The sequence below is a fragment of the Nicotiana tabacum genome, chromosome 7 (genome assembly GCF_000715075.1).
Source record: "Nicotiana tabacum cultivar K326 chromosome 7, ASM71507v2, whole genome shotgun sequence".
In the NCBI taxonomy this organism is placed as follows: Eukaryota; Viridiplantae; Streptophyta; class Magnoliopsida; order Solanales; family Solanaceae; genus Nicotiana; species Nicotiana tabacum.
In genome coordinates, this window is record NC_134086.1 from 47,579,384 (window position 1) to 47,599,883 (window position 20,500).

At 39.7% G+C, this 20,500-nt stretch overlaps 1 long non-coding RNA gene and 1 other non-coding gene across 2 annotated transcripts in view; both read right to left on the reverse strand.

Moving 5' to 3' along the window:
• Positions 1 to 3,535, reverse strand: part of LOC142182686 (uncharacterized) — a 39,130-nt gene extending 35,595 nt beyond the window's left edge. The window contains exon 1 of the long non-coding RNA XR_012711616.1: positions 2,887 to 3,535. This is a non-coding gene — a long non-coding RNA (uncharacterized LOC142182686). The remainder of the gene's footprint in view (positions 1 to 2,886) is intronic.
• Positions 3,536 to 10,687: 7,152 nt separating this feature from the next.
• Positions 10,688 to 10,791, reverse strand: LOC142162556 (small nucleolar RNA R71). The gene has a single exon (XR_012693804.1). It is a non-coding gene; the product is annotated as a small nucleolar RNA R71 (small nucleolar RNA).
• Positions 10,792 to 20,500: the final 9,709 nt, after the last annotated feature.

Below are 20,500 nucleotides of genomic sequence, written 5' to 3' on the forward strand. Positions count from 1 at the left end.
ATTCTTTTCCTGCTCAACTGAGCACGTGACCTCCTTGTCAACACCGAACCGCAACCTTGATTCTCAACTTCCAAATCACACGCTACTTACGGCTCTTAATCATGACAATGCGCAAGAGTATAAGAATTTCATTATAACTCCTGAACCATTAATAGGTTAAACACTTCATCGTATAGAAGCCTTTTACTTAACTCATTTCAAGAGAACCATTGCAAACCGTGACTAAATTCTCGTAACCGCAGAAAATACCAACCTCAAGTAGTGGTTTAAACCACCATAACTCTTCCGGGATCCATCTGCACATAATAGGCCATAACACTCGAAAGCCTCCAAATAAAATCAATTATGGCGACCGTCAACCTTGCACGCATTACTGCAACCATGTGTATAACTTAACACGCTGAAGGAACTAATCGTTGCCACCATTATACCAATTCAACCATTGCTGACTGATTTTACTTCTTCCAATTTACTTTGGGCTTGACTTAGGAATAATAATAGCCCCATTCAAAACATCACAAACCCAAATCTGCACTCATTCTGAGTGACCTTATTTCATGAGACCACGTTGTCTCAATTCCCACGAACCATCTCATACCCTCCTTATGCGCGTATTCGCATCCTCAACTGGTACACCCGTTATGAATCTGAAGTTATTTTCTCCCGTTCCTCTCAATTTACACCGCAGACCGAAGATAACACAGAAAATTCTAAGCTTATTATCATAATCCGCTGCAAAAACTTGATACTCAACCATACTATGGACTCGAAACCCTTAGGCACCACACCTCAACCTTTGAACCCACTAGGACCATTGTTGAGAGTCACCCACTCTGACTTGGTCCCGAATATAATCAACTGCAAGGCTCCTCTAGCACATGATCACCCTCTCAAAGAAGCACTTGGCTGAATCACCTTCCTTGCAACTCATTTCTACGCGAAGCATAATTCCTGAGTCTTCCCAAAGCCTGAACATGAATCGATGATGCCAATTATAGAACACATTCTTCAATTCCTTTGCTCAAATTACCACTGATGTTCTCTTTCCTTAGTCGCAGTAATCCATCAATATACCGATAACCAGAAACCTCACAAGTAGATAACCATGCAATCCAATCGTAGGCGATGGGCCTCTCCCACTTAGCTCGAAGCCACCACTGCATAACTCTGAAACCCACCAAGGTTCATCCTTCCTCTCTGACATAACCTCGCACTATCGACTAGCCAAATTCCTCGAAATCTTCCAACGATGTTGCACCAAGCACAATTACTATGAAACCAATAAACCATCTCGGGTCCGTGCCCATTCACCAACTGTACAAGCCCGTTCACTCCCCATTTGGCATCTACTAAAAGGTGCAACAGTAACTTCAAATCCAAAGTCATGGTGTATCTTTCTTCATATCAAGCAACTCCTTTCTGTTGTATCCAATCTCCCGCCGTATATTAGCCAATATTTCAAATTAAGTCCGTAAACCTAGTCATTGTCCACCATGAATCCCAAATCACTCTAAACTTTTCTCAAGGAGTGTAGTCATCTTACCACAGAACCCATATGCTACTCTGCCCCAAAGGAGAATTGAAGAAAACCATAACACCGACAAACTTAACGTATTCAACAAGGACAATGACACCACATCACAGATGAAAATTCCACCACGCTCGAAAATACCAAGTCTCGTTACTCCATCAAACCAAACTTGAACATTCATATCCTGATTGCATCTCCTCCGCCGGAAATAAAAATTTGAATCTCTGAATCTTGCATTGAGTAAACATCCTTCAAAGTCATTCACTACTTCAATGCATAGACAAGCACCCCACCATTACACCAATACTGTGCGATAGCAATGCATGAATCGTCGTAACAATTAATGCCAAATCTCAATACCTTAGGTAATACTGATACTGAGTTGAAAATAGAATGACTTTCCGCAAGGCGACGACTGTCACACCTCCTTTTTTCATACACCCCGGAAGAGGTATAAGGGAGTTTTTTCCAGTTAAAGTGACAATCGAAACGGGATTTATTTATTTAAAGATTCAGAGTCGTCACTTGGGATAATTTATGGTGTCTCAAGTCACAGGTTCAAATCCCGAATCGAGAAAAAGATTGACTTTGTTTTACAGTCCGTGAACACAGAAATTCGGGTAAGAAATTCTGTTAACTCGGGAGAAGGTGTTAGGCATTCCCGAGTTCCGTGGTTCTAGCACGGTCGCTCAACTGTTATAATTGACCTATTATTTGATTTTAAAACACTTTTAAACTTATGTGCATTTACACTTTAAACCACTTTTAATTTATTTTCAGGAAAATTTCAACATTATACAAAATACGTTTTTGGATTGCGCCACATGAAATGTACCCGCGATCCGCGACATATTTTATTTAACGTTGTTAAGACTTGAATTTGGGTCACATGAAATGCACATCCGAATTTAAGAGGATAATTTTAAATTACGCGCCTAAAGCAACTACGCGTTTTTAACTTTGTGAGGGTCACGAATTAAGGAGGTTGTTATAGACAAAGTGTAAGACTTAGGCATTGATTATGGAAAAGAGAAACGCACAGTTGTGGAATTAAGTGCATTTAATTCGATTAAATTGCTCACATTCTTTTAAAGCATTGAACAAACATAATGTATTAACTTTTACGTACAACCACATGAATTTGAAACAGGGTAATACAAGGCTAATTTAGAATTGAATTTAAAACACTCAGCTTATTGTACAATCAACTACAACAATATGATCACTTTACACCATTTATGCTAACTGCCAGATTTCAACTTGTATCTTTTCACCCTCTTTTTTGAAAACGTGATACTAAAGGATGTTTCTTGTATTAGCACACATCTGGAAGAAGATGGAATTTCAGTACATACCTAAAAGGGAGTACAGCAGCAGAAGAAATGAACCAAAATAAAGGCCTGAGTTCAGCCACCAAACAGCCGATTCAATCAGCAGAAATCAACGAACAGATTCAGTCTCGAGTTCTAAATTGCCTTAAAAGCCGACTCAACCATTTCGACTTTTTCCAGCACGTTTGAAAAGGCTGGCAAGGGCAGTACTATCAACAATAGTGGGTAAAAAAAATCATCATTTGAATTGGATTTCACTCTCAGAGCTCAGCGGCTTTCGAAATTTGGCTTCCTTAAGTTGCGTCATTTCCAGTGAGTTTATGGTCTTCAAAAAATGGGGTCGCTCAGCTACTTCACCATCGTTCTCAGATTGATCGAAGTCAGAGACGGCAACATGAATAGAGAGCCCATTGAAGAAGAAAATAATGAAAGATTCAGAGAAAAGGAAGGGAGCCGAGAAAAATGAAAGTATGGAATTGGTTTTTTGAGAAGAAGGGGTTTGTAAGGTGACTGCTAGGTTTTGTTTTAGGGAGTGGATCAGATTCTTGGTTTTTTTATGAAAATAGAGAAAAGCTTAACCAAATCAGATGCGCCGTTTCTGATCTTGAAAGAGAAAGGGGTGTCATCCCTCTCATCTTTGTGTGGCCTAATCTTCTCCCTGTATAGGTGTAAGTCTAGGTTTTAATTAGAGGGGTATGGGTTTTGGGCTAACGGGTTCAAATGTATTTGGGCTAGGTAGGAAAATTTGGGCCTATTTTGGGTACAAGAACTAGCTTAATATCCAATTAAATCTTTTCTTCAAATTCTTTTTCTTATCTTTTCTTTTTCTTTTCTTTAATTAAAAATTCAAAAATTAAAATTCTAGGTTATCAAAAAATGTGAAATTAAACTAATTAGATAATTATAAAAATTATAAACAATACTTAATTCTAAATTAAAAGAGAAAAATCAATAAGCTAAGAATTAAAAGACAAAAAATGTAAAAATGAGCTATTTTTGTGATTTTCGAATTTCTATAAAACAAATAATTACTGGTTAATTCTAAAAATGTAAAAACAAATCCTAAATGAAAATGCAATGTATTTTTGTATTTTCATGAATTAAATAATATAAATATGCACAAACAAATGCAAACAATAACAAAAAAATGCTACGAAAATCTGCAAAATTGCAAATAATGAAAAAAATTATTTTTGTTGAATCTATGGGAATAATTCATATAGGGCAAAAATCACGTGCTCACAGCTGCCCCTCTTTGTCCAGAAACACGAAGAGTTTTTGTGTAAAGATAAAGTGAGCGTATACGAGCGATTTTGCCCGTTTGAATACTCCATGAGAAGCATTTTTGAAAGATTTGACTGCATCCTGCTTCCGAGGTTGCCTACATATCCTTGGCTATAAATGAAATAGGTCAGTGTAGTTCAGGACTGTCTAGTAGCTGGGACTACTATGAAGTTATGATTTTACTGTTGCTGCTGCTGTTGCTGCTTACTAAACCCCCCTTATTACACCATGTCAAAATAAAAGAAGTTAGGCTAGACTATGATCTAGGAGTTTACAAGAGATCCTATCTATATCTTCAAACTTGCTTCTTGTGGTTCTTGTTGCCTTGTTGACTTGTATTCTCCTGGTGAAATCCCTTTATTGCCTCCTTAACTTGTAATCTGAGATGTTTTCCTTTTCTCCAGGTGGATGTCTGACTGCTGAAACTTGAATGTATTCCCTTGTTCTCCAGGTGGGCACCTGATTACTGAACTTGACATGTATTCTCTTGTTCTCCAGGTGGGCGCCTGATTGCTGAGCTTGAAATGTATTCCATTGTTCTTCAGGTGGGCACCTGATTGCTGAACTTGATTGCTGAATTTGAAAACTAAATCTCATTATCCAGAAGGGTCCTGAAAACTCCTAGTTAAATGATGGTTTTAAAATATAAATAATATCTTTTAAAGGTGTGGCTTCTGCTAAATCTTGTTATCTGAGAGAGTCTTAAAAACTACATCCCATTATCCAGGAGGGTCCTGATTTCAAGACAAATAAATATATTTTTTTCAAATTATCCTAGGAGAAAATTAGTCAGACTAGGTTTTCTATCTTAGGAGAATGATTCATCAGACTAAGACATTTATCCTAGGAGAAAATTGATCAGACTAGGTCCTTTTTTTTCTTTTTTCTTTTGGTATCTTAGGAGAAAGATTCATCCGACTAAGACATTTATCCTAGGAGAAAATTCATCAGATTAAGATTGTAATCCTAGGAGAAAGTTCATCAGACTAGGTCCTTTATCTCTGGAGAAAAATTCATCAGACTAAGATTGTGATCCTAGGAGAAAGTTCATTAGACTAGGTATTCTAATTTATTATCTTAGGAGAAATATTCATCCGACTAAGATTTTGATCCTAGGAGAAAATTCATCAGACTAGGTCACTTTTTTCTGTATCTTAGGAGAAAGATTCATCAGGCTAAGATTTTGATCCTAGGAGAAGGTTCATCAAACTAAGTCTTCTATCTTAGGAGAAAAATTCATCAGACTAAGATTTTGATCCTAGGAGAAAGTTCATCAGACTAGGTCTCTTTTTTGGTATCTTAGGAGAAAGATTTATCAGACTAAGATTTTTATCCTAGGAGAAAGTTCATCAGACTAGGTTTTCTATCTTAGGAGAAAGATTCATCAGACTAAGATTTCTATCCTAGGAGAAAATTCATCAGCCTAAGACGTTTATCCTAGGAGAAAATTCATCAGACTAGGTTTTTCTATCTTAGGAATAAGATTCATGAGACTAAGATTTTTATTGAGAGGAAAATCCATCAGACTATGACTTTTATCCTAGGAGGAAAAATGTGGAAACCAAATAGCAAAATTTCATGCACATGAGCAAGATAGAAAAAGGCAAAAATTTTAGAAACGTCCCTTTGTCGGCTCTTCTCTTCTTTTCTTTTTCTTCTCTCCTTTTTTGTTGTTTTTTTTCTTTAAACCACTTTCCTTGCACTGCTTTGCTCCTGTTTCAAACAAAGAAAACTTTGTCAGTTTTAAAAGGGTCCATGAAATCCGACGCCATGCTTACCCAATTGGACCATTTCTTAGGATTCTGGCTGATATACCAAATCCTCAAGGTATATTGATAGTAACAACTGAGTACGCTGGCCAAATTTACTTTGTGCAACTGAAAAGCTGGTAACAGATTTTGAAATCTTTTCTTGCTTGTTTTGACAAGGGCCGACTCGAAGTGAAAGACACAACAATGCAAAGAAACAAGTATTAACAAGAAATGCCCATGTCGGAAGGACAGAAGGAAGAGTTCTTTTTTCTTTTTTTTTCTTTTTTTTCAATAACTAGCCTTAATGATGATGACATGCATTTTGGACTTAACGACCGATCTACCAAACTAATCCACTCTTCCCATTTACCATTCTTACGACCTTTGAAGTTCGGCTTATTCGTGTTAATTTTGCATCAGCTTCACAACTCACTATCGACTAGTGGTGCCCCGAGGAGTTTTCACCAACAAGTCTCTCTCATTTATTCATCTTTGCTTCTCGTTGTCTAATAGTGCTCGTGAAGGTTTTCACTAATAAGACTCTCTCATTTTTCTTTTTCTTTTTCTTTCCCTCTTTTTGTGAGCAACTCGACGATGTTCTACGTCGTGTGACAACTGTTGCTCATTACATGCGTCTCTTGGCATTCTTGAAGGCATATTAAGAGGTCTTTATTTGGAAGGTTTTTGGATAGGGTTGGAAAGAAAGGTCGGCATGAAGGCTCAAAATAAACTCAAAATGAGGGGTAGTAGACTTACAACTCTTGGAATCGACTCCTTCAAAAATGAAATAAAATCTTTGCCTCAGTTTCAGATGTTGGAGATTTTTGGATTTTTCTATTTTTTTCTATTTTTTTTTTTGCTTTTTCTTCTAAATTCTTATTTGGTTGGACCGAACCGTGAGGCTGCCTATGTATTCTTATATTTTAAGGAATCAGGTCGAACGTAGTTCAAACATCTGACCTAAACTATTTTTCATCTTTCTTTCTGTTTCTCTTCTTCTTTTTCCTTTTTTCTCTTTTTTTCCTTTTCTTTTTTTTTCTTTTTTTTGTTTTCCCCAGTTTCTGTTTTTTAGGGCATGGACCTTTGACAATTCTTTTCTTCTTCATTTTTTTCACTTGAAAATTGCCCCAGTTTGTACTCTTGGGACATAGACTTTTTTTTCATTTTTTTCTTTTTTTTTTTGACTCGACTCTAAACTTGATTCCAAAAGAGGGTGGTCAAAGAAAATAATACAAGCTCAAAAGGGGTAGCGAAGGATATAAAGTATTTGGGTGGCAGAAAAAGGGCCTCCCAACCTCGAGAACACCAAACATAGTATCTTTTCGCGATCACAACATTAATGAACATGTCTGTCTTCTTGGTGTGTCGTGGTCACAAGACACTTTCCATCCCTTAATGTCAAACTTTCCAACAAACTTCAATTAATTAAACATCCTCAAGCCCGATCTTCACAATGATTTGAAGGTGAATTTTACTCGACTTTAGTTCCAAAGTATTTCAACTTTTTGTTAATCCTCAAAAGTATTTTTTAGTTATCGAATTCCAGATTAAATCAGTTCCTAAGATCTGGCCAATATTTCTGCATGCATGTCATGTCATTAGAACTAGCGACAAAAGAACTAGGAACAGAATGACACAAAACAACAAACTGTATTTTATTGAGTAAAGGATGACAGGGTTTTACAACTAAACAAGCAACCCAAAATACGAGTTACAACCCTAAAATAACTCGAATAATGAAAATAGCAACAGAACAGAAAAACAAGACTCACACAAACAGAATGGAGGGATAGAAGGGTTTGACTCAATCAAACAAATAAAATCTGAATCACAACCCTGAAATAACCCAGATAATAGAAAAGGCATCAAAACAAGCTACCAAGATTCCTTCCTAGTGAGGAGGGAATGACTTTTCAATTGCTAGGCTTGGCATTTAGCCACAAATTTGCTTATCAGAATCAGCAGATCCTTCTCCAATTTCAACATCATTAACTCAGTTAGCAGGTTTTCAAGAGGATTTTCATACTCCATGTCACCAGGAATCATCCCCACAAAGTGTGTATCATGATGTGCAGGTAAAGGATTCTGCGTGATATTCTGGATGTCACTGTCTTGGATCATAATCAGGTTTTCCTAGATCATCCTTTCTATTTCTCTTTTCAAATCTCGATAGCTTTCAACATTGTGCCCCTAGGTATTGGAATGGTATTCACACCTTTTAGAAGGGTCAAAGCTTCTTGCACGGGGGTCCACACGATTTGGAGGAATAGGTGCAATCATGTCATACTGCTTTAATTTCTCAAACAAGCTTGCATAGGACTCTCCTATTGGTGTAAAATTATCTTCAGCCTTTGTTCCCCTCTATACCCCTGGCTTGGATGTGGGTTATAGGGCATTTGAAAATTTTGTGGAGGCTGGTGGAGATTTTGCGATGCTGGTGCTCGCCTTCTGGGGTGTCTTGGTGGCCGGGCAATATACTGAGGTGCAGCAACAGAGTATTGAGGGTTCTGAAGTGGATAATAGCATTCAGGGAAATCATGGGAAACCTGATGAGGTTGCTCATACCTTCGAGATGCTCTCCTAGGACCTCTTCTCGACCCTGATGTCATCATGATTTCTTCGTGCTTCTCATTCGTGTCACTAAAATTATCGGATTCAATCGGGACAACCTAAGTTGCGGCTTTGAGAATTGCTTGACTTATAATTTTGTCTATCTTAAGACCATTCTCAATCATTTTCCCCATTTTGATTGCTTCCGAGAAGGATTTACCCACTGCGAACATCATGTTTTGAAAATAATCTGGCTCTTGGTCCTGAAGGAAGATGATAATAGGTTAAATCTAGGTATTTTGGCGATTGTTTATGCTCTCATTCGATTATATTCCAATATCATAACATGGTTAATTGATTAAAAATAGGCTCTAATTGTGAATTGTATATATTGCAGGATGAGGAGCCTAGGTGATGCCTTAAATAGTTGTGATTGGAACCATTTTGAAACAAGAAAAACCCTTCAGAGCTGAGTACGCTTGAAGACGAGGAACAGAAGTGATGAAACACAGAACTGGACATCTACGTCCAGGTGCGCGACCGTGCTCCTTTTAGCGTGTCCATGACAGAATCTCAGCCAACTAGCTCGTCCAGGTGCGCGGTCGCGCTAGTTCAAAATTCGGGAAGAGTTATTTAGGGGAAGAATTGGAAACCTGGAGAAAAACTCACGTACCCTATATAAATTCAAGATCGCCCAAGGAAGAGAGGGGAGGTTTTCATAGTCTAGTGCAAGAAATAGAGAGGCAAGAGGCAAGGAGGAGATTTGACCATCAAGTTCTTCTTTTCTTCTCTTGGTTTTTACTATTTGGGATGAAATTGAACCTATTTGTGATGAACACTAGTATGAGTAGCTAAAACACATTGTTCTAGGGTCATGGGTGAAAGATGAATGTTGTTGTTTGAAGTTTAATTTGACAAAGTTGGTTTATCATATTGGGTTGTTTATTTAATTCTGCTTTTAATTATTTTGCTGAGTAGCTAATAGTGAAATACTATCTACGAATCTTTAGTTGAACTCGAAAGTGGGAACTTTAGATTGCATATAGAATTAAATAGAGCAAGTTCTTGAACCCGGGCCTTGGGGAACGGATTAGCAATTGGGATAGACATATACCCAATTACCTTGCTTGGTTGAAATACAGGAATTATAAATGCATTCTTGTTAATCTTAATTCCATAGACATATAGGCATTGAGTTAACTTGAATAGGCGAGTAAGGACTCGACAGATTCTTATGAGTAACATTAACCCTGTCAATCAACAATCCAGGTAAATCGATTAGTCATTTTAAGCTAAGAACATAACATGATTGTTAACTAGCTTGTGACCCCGGAATATCCTCTCCTACTATTTGTTACTTGAAATTGTTATTTGTTTGGTTAATTGCTCTAGTTACATTATTGCTTGGTAGTTAGGTAGTAAAACAATTACATCTCTATTTTGTGAAAAAACCTCTTGAATAGACAAATTAATTGAGTTTGAATTAGTCAACAGTTAATCATAAGTCTTCGTGGGAACGATACTCTACTCACCACTCTATTACTTGACGATCACGTGCACTTGCGTGAGTGTTTTTGGTCGCAACAAGTTTTTGGCGCCGTTGCTGGAGACTTAGAAATTAGCTACTTGACTGAGTTGAGCTTTTATTATTTATTTATTCAAGTTTTAATTTTCAGTTCACTTTGTTTGTGCCAATACAAGTTTTCTTTTCTTGAATGCGAAGAAGTAGAAGCGCAAACAATCTCCTTCCTCTTGATCCCGAAATTGAACGAACACTTCACAGATTGAGGAGGGAGGTGGACGCTAGAACTAGAATTGAAAGAGAGTTGGACATCGTAGTTCAACCACATCCAATTAAGATGGCAGCTAATGAGGAACGCGTGGTGATCGAAGCCGCAAGGCCCAGTCTGGCTAATATGACTTAGGCTATTGTGAAGCCTGATATCACTGGGCACTTTGAGCTAAAACAATACATGGTGTAGCTGATCCAATCCACAGAGCTATTTGTGGGTTTATATCATGAAGAACCGCAGAGGCACATTCAGAATTTCTTGGAAATTACGGACACTTACAATTATCCGAACATTTCCAAGGACTTTGTCAGGCTGACACTTTTCCCCTTTTCACTGATCAGGGAAGCTAAGGAGTGGTTGAATAAGGAGCCAGCAAATTTAATCCACACTTGGGATGATCTGGCAAGGAAATTCTTAATCAAGTTTTTCCCTACTAAGAAAACAAAGATATTGAGGAATCAAATTCTTGGGTTTGAACAACGAGCTGGCGAGACACTTCGTTAAGCATGGGAAAGGTACAAGAAGATGCTCAGAGACTGTCCTCATCATTTCCAGATGGACGAGGTATTGGGTCACACTTTTGTAGATGGGTTAGATGATGCTTCAAAGATGAATCTTGATTCAGCTTGTGAGGGTAGTTGCATGGACAGACCATATAGTGAAATCCAAATCTTGCTGAATAACTTCACTGCTAATGATAATAACTGGCAAGGTGAGGGTGATTCACGAAAGATAGTTAAACAAAAATCAGCTGGGTTACTTGAGCTCGATGAAGTGTCAGCCATGAGAGCCGATATTGCAAAGCTGGCCAATCAGATGACTAGGATGACACAGCAGCCACAGACAATGCAACATGTACAACAAATGACTATTTGCTACGAACTCTATAGCGACAATCATATGAGTGATATGTGCCCCACGAATCTAGAATCCATCTATTATGTGGGGTAACAGAACAGAGGTCCACCGAATCAGTATGCACAATATAGGAATTCTTATAATCCAAATTGGAGGAATCATCCCAACTTCTCATGGGGTGGAAATCAGTAGAATCAGAATCAGCATAGACCCCAAGGGAGTTTCAATCAACCTCAGAGACCACCCCAACAAATGGAAGAAAGTACCAATGATTTGCTAAAGAAGTTGTTGATTGACAATCAGCAACTCAGGACCGACTTCAGAAATCTTGAAAGGCAAATGGAGCAGTTAGCAACAAATCAAAACACTAGACCTGCAGGTGCTCTCCCCATTGATACAGAAAAAAAACCTCAAGTGAATGCAATTTCACTTAGAAACGGGAGGGAGCTAGAGAAAGTGCCAAAGAAAAAGAGAGACAAGCCCATACCTGAGGGAGAGTTGATCCCTAAAGTGACTCACGAGCCAAAGAATGATGCTGAAATTCCAGAGCCAGTGGAGGCCCCAAGGCCACCACCACCTTTCCCCCAGAGATTGCAGAAAAAGAATGATGATCGCATATTCACAAAATTTCTCTCTATGTTGAGCCAGGTTCAATTGAATATCTCACTTATTGATGTGCTTCATGAAATTTCAAAGTATGCTAAGTACATAAAAGATATAGTGGCTCACAAGAGAAGATTAACTGAATTTGAGATAGTGGCACTTACTGAGGAGTGCACTTCAAGTGTCCAAAATAAGCTCCCTCAAAAGCTTAAGGATCCTGGCAGCTTCACGATTCCTGTGTGCATTGGTAATATTGATGTGGGTTGTGCTCTTTGCGATTTGGGGGCGAGCATAAATCTGATGCCCCTATCTTTGTTCAAGCAATTAGGCCTGGGAGCTCCAAGGCCCACTACTGTGATGTTGCAGCTGGTTGATAGATCGATTTCTCGAAAATTTCCTCTCCCTTGTGCAAGTTGCTTGAGAAGGATGTCGCCTTCAAATTTGATGCTTCCTGTCTGAAGGCATTTAAGGAGCTAAAGGGAAGGTTGGTGACTGCACCAATCATAATTGCTCCGGATTGGGAGCAGCCATTTGAGTTGATGTGCGATGCGAGTGACTTGGCTATTGGAGCTGTTTTGGGGTAAAGGAGAAATAAAATCTTCCACTCCATCTAATATGTGAGCAAAACTCTAAATCCACCTCATATGAACTACACAGTAACTGTAAAAGAGTTGCTTGTCGTGGTGTGGGCGTTTGACAAGTTCAGGTCATATCTAGTGGGGACCAAAGTCATCGTCTATACAGATCATTCAGCTATCAAATACCTATTTGAGAAGAAAGACGCCAAGCCGAGACTGATTCGGTGGGTCCTCCTCTTGCAAGAGTTTAACCTAGAGATTCGAGATCGCAAAGGAACAGAGAATCAAGTGGCTGATCACTTGTTCAGATTAGAAAATCGGAATCATGTAGCTGAAGGGGGTGTAATCAAAGAAACATTCCCTGATGAAGAGTTATTGGCAATCACCTCAAGCACAGCCCCGTGGTATGCAGATTATGTGAATTTTATTGCAAGTGGGGTGACACTACCAGAATTGACACCCGATAATAGAAGAAGGTTCCTGCATGATGTGAGGCTTTACATGTGGGATGAGCCATTCTTATACAGGCTCTGTGCAGATCAGTTGGTGCGGAGATGTGTTCCTGAGGAGGAGATGAATGCCATACTTCATAGCTGTCATGCCTCGCCATACGGAGGTCATCATGGTGGAGACAAGACCGCCCAGAAAGTGCTACAATCAGGTTTCTATTGGCCAAAATTGTTTAGGGATGCACACGCCTTTGTTAAAATGTGTGACAGGTGCCAAAGAACTGGAACGATCACAAAGAAGCATGAGATGTCGCTACAAAATATTCTGGTACTGGAGCTTTTTAATGTTTGGGGAATTGACTTCATGGGACTGTTTCCGTACTACAATGGTTATAGGTACATCTTGGTGTCAGTCGATTATGTGTCTAAGTGGGTGGAGGCCATTTCTCTTCCCACTAATGATGCAGAAGTGGTGGTAAGCTTTGTTAAGAAGCACTCTTCATACGCTTTGGAACTCCCAGAGTGTTGATCAGTGATGGAGGAATGCTGTTACAACCCATATCCACATGTGTTAGTTCATGCCATATATTAGTTAACATAAATCCAAAAAGGAATTATCTTTGAGATGATAAGAAGTCAATCCTATTGGTCTTAAGTGATACAAGAGTGTATAAGAGTGATTAACCAGTATTAGAAGTTAAACGAATCAAGGATGTTGTAACTCGTATTTTCAGGTAATCTAGCGGCGCTTAATACACTCAAGAGGTCATTTATTAAGGTATTTTAATCATATAATATCCGTATCATAAGTTTTGAAGTCAAACGAGTTATGAAACAAAAGTCGACAAAAGTTGTCGCAACTTAGGTTCATAATTTTACTTAAACATTAGGTCAAATGTTTCTAATCTTTTCTCATAATTTACAAGGAATTACGGGGTGATATACCAACCAAATTAAAGATCTATGAGTCTAGTTTCCAACACATTAAACCATTCATTGATACAATATCAGAGTAGAGAGATATTTGTATTTTCGCGAGACTGCGCCAAGCACCTCTCTATGGGGCCCACTAAATCGGTTTAAGATATTTGGACCTATATAGGATGACTCCAACCCGTTTTAAGTCATTTCTTTTCACTATTTTCAGACCTTAGAACCCTAGTAACATCCTCTCAAGGTTCTCTCAAGATTCAAGACCCAAAAAAAGGGCAAACAATACAAATCAAGTGTCGGGAATTCCGTGGCGCTAGTAAGTCTCTTGTTCTTCTTGTTGTTGCTCATTTTTGTGTCGTTCCAGCTCATGTGGGAGGTGGTTTTAAAGGGTTTATGTTCTGTAAATACTCCCTCATGTTCTTAATATCAATCCTAGGTGATTTCAGGCCTTCTAAAGTGATTCTAGTGCCGAAAAACACTAATTGATCGCTAGTTTCGCTTTGTTGTTGTTGTGGCAGCATTGGAGGGATATTTCATGGAAATTTAAGGTCAAATTGGAGTTTTTCTTTCTGTATAAAGGTAAGGAACCTCTTACTCTATATGTATTTAAGATTATCCAAGTTGCGGCTAAGCCATTGAAGCTAGAACTTGTGAGATATATATCGAAAGGCTTGGTAGTAATGTTATTGTTTTGTGGACTGTTTTGCATTGTTGTTGGGCTGCGTATTTTACTACTATCTTGTGGAGTTTTGGAGGAGGAAGGGTGTGGAGAAACACCATATATATGTAGGTTTATGGGCTGATAGTTATTCGTAATATTTCCAGGTTGTTTGACACGACTACGGTGGTCGTCGTATGTATGGAGTGATTAGGCTGTGTGTGAACTATTTTGGGAGGCTCAATATGTTTATTATTGATGTTGTTTGGGTTGTTTGGTGACTGTTTTGAATGGTGTGAGGTCATATATATAGGGGAGGTTCTGTCCGTTTCATCGTAAAATAGGTTGTGGTCGATACATAATAGTTATGATGCTTAAATGATAACGATAGTATCGTTTCTCTTATTGTAGACTAAGGAGTTTTGACAATTGCATAGCTTGAGATTGGGGCAGTATATACAAGGTATGTGAGGCTATCCCTTTCCTTCTTTTGCACGACTCCGATTGTACATAATGTAATGAACGATCTTCCAAGATACTCTACTCTTAGAAGCTAGCAGTACTTACATTGTTTTCCCTCTTATGGAAAGATTGATGTTAATGTTGCTTCTCTTAGTCTTATGTTATCAATGTTGTTGGTACTTCCTGATTCTTATAAGGTTCATAGTGAAGAGTTAGTCCTAATAACGTGTACAGAGGATACCGACCTTACGTCACTCCGAAAGGTTTAGAATGTGATTCCATGAGTCGAGCATGCATTATATATATGTATCTATTTTACTCTACCGAGCCACGCTATAGTTGGCCGAGTACGGTACCTATTGTGCAACCACTGATCAGTTGGGTTTTACCGAGCTCCACATGGCCGGGTACGATTCTACCGAGCCTATTATGGCCGGGTACGATATGATGATGATGCCGCCCACAGAGGCGAATGCTTTAAAGGTTTATGTATTTATACATATGTATCATGCATTTCATGTAAGTGGCCCTCAGAGGTACTAAGATGTTACAGGTTGTATATTCTCTATCCTTGCTTACATTACTGATCGTATTTATGGTTCCTTGCCTTACATACTCAGTACTTTATTCGTACTGACGTCCTTTTATTTGTGGACGTTGCATGTCGTGCTGCAGGTCCTGATAGACAGGCAGGTGCAGCTCCCCCACCACAGTAGACTGTCCAGTTCAGCGGTGATTGGCGAGATCCCTTCTCCGGACTTGCCTTGGTCTTGGTATGCAATTTTTGTTATAGACATTATGGGTATGTCGGGGCCCTGTTCCGGCTATGTTGCAACACTTATGTTCTTTTAAAGGCTCATAGACAGGTTTCGGCTCATGTATAGTTTGGTATGCCTTGTCGGCTAGTTTTTGTTGTATAGTCTTTCATAGTAGCGTGGTAACTCATACCTTATATGTAGTTTCTTGATTGTCTGGTCATCCCCTTCTATGTATGTTCATGCCGTCATATTTTATTGCTGGTTTTCCATGATCTAGGTCTACCATTTATATTGATCTCGTCAGCCCTAAAAGATAATAATGAAGGTTAGATGAAATGTACGTTGGTGCTCGGCAAGTGTGGTCGGGTGCTAGTCATGGCCCTTTAGTTTGGGTCGTGACAAATGCATTTCTGCAACAAACTGCTGAATAATGTTCTTGCAAAGTACGGAGTCAAGCACAAAGTTTCCACTGCCTATCACCCCCAGACGAGTGGTCAAGTGGAAGTATCAAACAGAGAGGTGAAGCGGATTCTTGAGAAAACAGTGAGTGCAAATAGAAAAGACTGGGCAGGGAAGTTAGATGACGCATTGTGGGCATATCGAACTGCATACAAAACTCCCATAGGTGCTTCTCTGTATAAGTTAGTTTATGGGAAGGCATGTCACTTGCCCGTCGAACTTGAACACAAGGCCTATTGGGCAATTAAAAAGCTGAATATGGATGGGGACTTGGCTGGCGAGAAGAGGTTGTTGCAACTCAACGAGCTTGATGAGTTTCGTTTGCACTCATATGAAAATGCCAAATTGTATAAAGAGAAGACTAAGAGGTGGCATGACAAGCACATCCAACATCGAGAGTTTGAGCCAGGGCAAGAAGTTCTTTTGTTCAATTCGAGGTTGAAGCTTTTTCCAGGAAAGCTTAAATCTCGTTGGTCATGCCCTTTTGTTGTGGTAAGTATGAAGCCTCATGCAGCTGTGGAGTTGCGGGATATGAGTTCAAATGGTACTTTCTTGGTGAATGGTCAAAGGATAAAACATTACTGGGGTGGTGACTTTGCACGTCACAAGACCTCGGTGGACTTGATGGATGCTTGAGAACGTGTTGAGTCGTGCCGCGACGTTAAATCAGGCGCTAGATGGGAGGCAACCCATTGAATTGTTGTAACCGTCATGCCACGACGTTAAATAAGCCGCTGGTTGGGTGACAACCCAATGATAGTAGTAGTGTTAATTTTGTGTTTTAGGAAGAGATAACCAATGTAGGTGACAAAGGGCAGGTGCTAAGGCCATCGAACGAGGTAAGAACAGGTGAAAAGTTGAAGAAAAAAATCGCCTAGATGCACGCCCGCACTACTGGACGTGCTACTAGGTGCGCTAAACTGCAAAGTTTCTGCCTTGGACGCACACCTGATCGCGTTGTTAAACGCGTTAATAGTGAAACCGCGCATCTGGGTGTGCTAGTAGCTCTTGGGTTCTGTATTGGACGCACTAAATTTAGAGTGCTCGTGCATCTGGGCGCGCTAGTTTCGTCAAAAATCCAGCGTTTTTCAAGTGTATTTTAATTTTTTCATTTTTTTTGTTTATTCTTTCCCCCATCTAATAAACCCTCCTCCAATACCCTCCCCCATTCCAACCCAAACAACAACAAGACATTCCTCCCAACACTCCCAAATCCCAACCCCTCCCGTCCCCCATCTCACGACCCCCCCCCCCCCCCCCCGAGTTCACTAACATCCTCCCCATTCTCCTTCACCACAGGTATGAGCCCTAGTTTCTTTCTTCTTTTTTTTATTTGTTTATTTATTTTTATTTCTCTCTCTATTTCTCAGAATTTTTTGGTTGTATTCTTATGCCTATGTTGTAGTAGTTGTACTTAGATTTTGTAGAGAAATTGGTGCAAGATGTTGTGGTGTTGGTGGATGATAAGTGTGGGGTAGAATCCCACTTGATATGTGATGTTGGTGAGTGTAAGTGGGTGATTCTTGTTCTAAAAAGTTTAAAATAGGGTTGTGAAGGCCTAATGCTCACAAGGTGTTTGTGGAAAGGTCCCAATGATCATGATTATATAGTTTGTGACCCCTTATGCGTGTGAAGTCTGAGTAACTGCATTGAGTCACAAAATTTCTGTTGGCCTGTGCTAATGTGTCTCCGTTTTGCAGGAATCATGACTCCATCTAGGAAATGACGTGCCACAGGAGCCTCGTCGAGCCGCCAGGCTGGTTCATCTAAGTCACGAGGGGCTGCACTTGCATGCTCCTTTGATAGTTCCAAATTTGTTTCGGCCAATGCTCAGGCCCGCTTTGAGGAAAAGGCTCGTAAAAAGCCAATTTCAGAGAGAGGTATTAACGTTAGACAGCTCCAGAGACACTGTTCTCACATGTACGAGGAGTTGGTGAGGCGAGGTTGCACACATTCATCAATGAGCCCGGTGAGGGCAATGCACCGGTTGTGCCGGAATTTTATGCGAATGTACCGGAGCATGATAATGGAGTAGTCACGGCCGAAGGGCAGTGAATGCTTCTGTTGTGGCGATACAGATGGCCTACCAGCTGCCTCCACCTCTAGCTGTTTATGATGACTTCTATGAATACGGCCGCAACCCAACGAACGAAAAATGGGCGCGATTCTTTGAGACAATTTGTGCACCTGGGAAAGAAGTGGTATGGATGGACTATGGAGAGAAGTTTCACTCCTCAGCACTCACCTTTGAAGGGAAGTGTTGGCTGTACCTTATAAACAACCGCTTGATTCCGTCTCACAATACTACAGAGGTCAATGGGCCCTACGCTGCGTTGATTTGGTGATTTGTAAATGGTCACGACTTCGACGTGGCCAAAGTGATGCATGAAGAGATATTCGTCCGTAGCCAAGTAAAAAGGTATGGGTTCTTTTTCCCTTCTTTAGTTACTCAACTATGCAGGGATGCTCAGGTGCCCGAAGATCTAGCTGTGGATAGGTTGGTGAAAAGGAAAGGCCAATTCGGCGCTGATAAGGTGACCACGAGCAAGGAGCCGGAAGTAGTAGAGGAGGAGGAGAGAGGTGGCTAGTCTACGAGTAGTAGCTCTGATGATTCTCATGACGGATAGGATGCTGAGGAGCACATGAGGAGAGCACTGCAGGCTCAAGAGCAAAATGTGGCAGCAACAGGACTTTCTGGGACAGCAACATCTTCAGGAGCTGCCCGGGTGTCCCGTTTTACTGTGATGGAGGCGGAGATGGCTGGTTTGTGAACCTCCATGACTGATTTGGTCACTTGAGTAGACACGGTAGCTGACCGACAAGTGAAGTCGGAAAAAAAATTCATGGGCTGGCTGCGAGCTCTGGGTCGTGCGTGCCATGTCAACCCAGACACCATCTCTGACCAGGAGTGAACCTTTGGGGAAGTTCCTTTACCTCACTGCTCTTTCAAATTTTAAGCCATGGGGACATGTCTTCATTTTTAAGTGTGAGGTGGGGATTCCTTCATTGTATGTATGTGATTGTATCAATTGACTGTTGGTTTTGTTTTGTTTCATTCTGCTTTGATAATTTTGATGTTGTTAAGTAGGAATCGTTAGTTTAAAATAGATATATGGCTCGTCCCGACGATGGATCCCTATCGACGGGGTTCTTGAGGGACTGAGTCGAGAGAAAAAAAAGGGGCAAATACGTAGACTCTTCCTGATGACGGATCCTTTAGACAATTTTCTTGAGGGAAGTTAGTCTAGACAAAACACCAAAAAGATTTTTTTATTCTTTTTTCTTTCTTAGATAGTGTAGCAACTCCCCCTTGGTTTTTCTTTAGGCCACGGTTCTTTTTCAAGGGTTTAACTTGAACCGGGTATAGGTAGTTTTCTTTTTATTTTGTTTTCTTTTCGATTTGTAGATTAGGTTAATGGGCTAAGAGCTAGAGAATCAAAAGAGAACCCATAGCGTTGACACACCTGAACACAATAGACCCTGGAGTCTAACGCCTAATCTTATTTGTTGAATCTCACTAAATTGCCTTAATCTGTATGTTTGTTGCTGAATTGAATGCTCGTAACGGAGCGTCTTGATGAGCTAATTTGGAATGAGTCGTATGCCATGTGTGGTGAGGTTTTTGTGTAGTCCATGTATTGTACTTATGTCTAGAACTTGCTCAGTATGTGAGTTGAAGCGAAATTTTAGGTGATGCTCGGTTTGAAAAATGATTTTAGGCTTTCTTTGATCTTTTTGAGCTTAATTGCTTGTCACAAATAAAATTTGTTCCTAGTTAACCCTTTTGAGCCTATGGCCTTTTGTTTGGCACCCGCATTACGAGCCTATACCCTTTTTGTTCTTAATCGACATTGTTTTGATCCTATTACCTCTTAAAGCACTTTAATTGTGAGATGAGCGCTAAAAGAAGTAAGAAGGAACTAAATGTGGGATGGCTTTTTGAGTGGAACCAATAAAAGGAAGAAAGGTGCACTTATTTTGTAAACTAATACACCACTAGCGGAAATATCGTAAAAAAAAAAGAGGAATATATTATGTCTTGTTCCAGCTAGTGGGTATGAATTAATATAGTGCTTAAAGAAAAAGAGAGTATTTGTAGGGTGATATTGTTTATGGAAGTGAAGTGGGTTGAAGAATTTGCGCTAAAGTTGCTCATGTGATGTGTTAAAGTGCTTAGGAGGGTTAGTCAATATTCCTAAATATATCCTACCCGTCCCTTAGCCCACATTACAACCATGAAAAAGTCCTAATTGATTTTGGGTCGAGCAAGCCTACTTTAGTAGAGATTTACATTAAGGGAAAGCTTATGGTACCAATTGCATGCATGTGACTTCTGTTGTGAGGGTGAGTGATTTCTTTGATATATGTGAGCATACGATGCGAATGTGTGGATTGATTTCAATTTTCGTTGATGTGATTGTGAGGGCATATGATTCGTGACGGAAAAGCAAGTCTTGACTTCTGTGTAGAGTACGTTAAGGAAGTATGAATATTGCATGGCA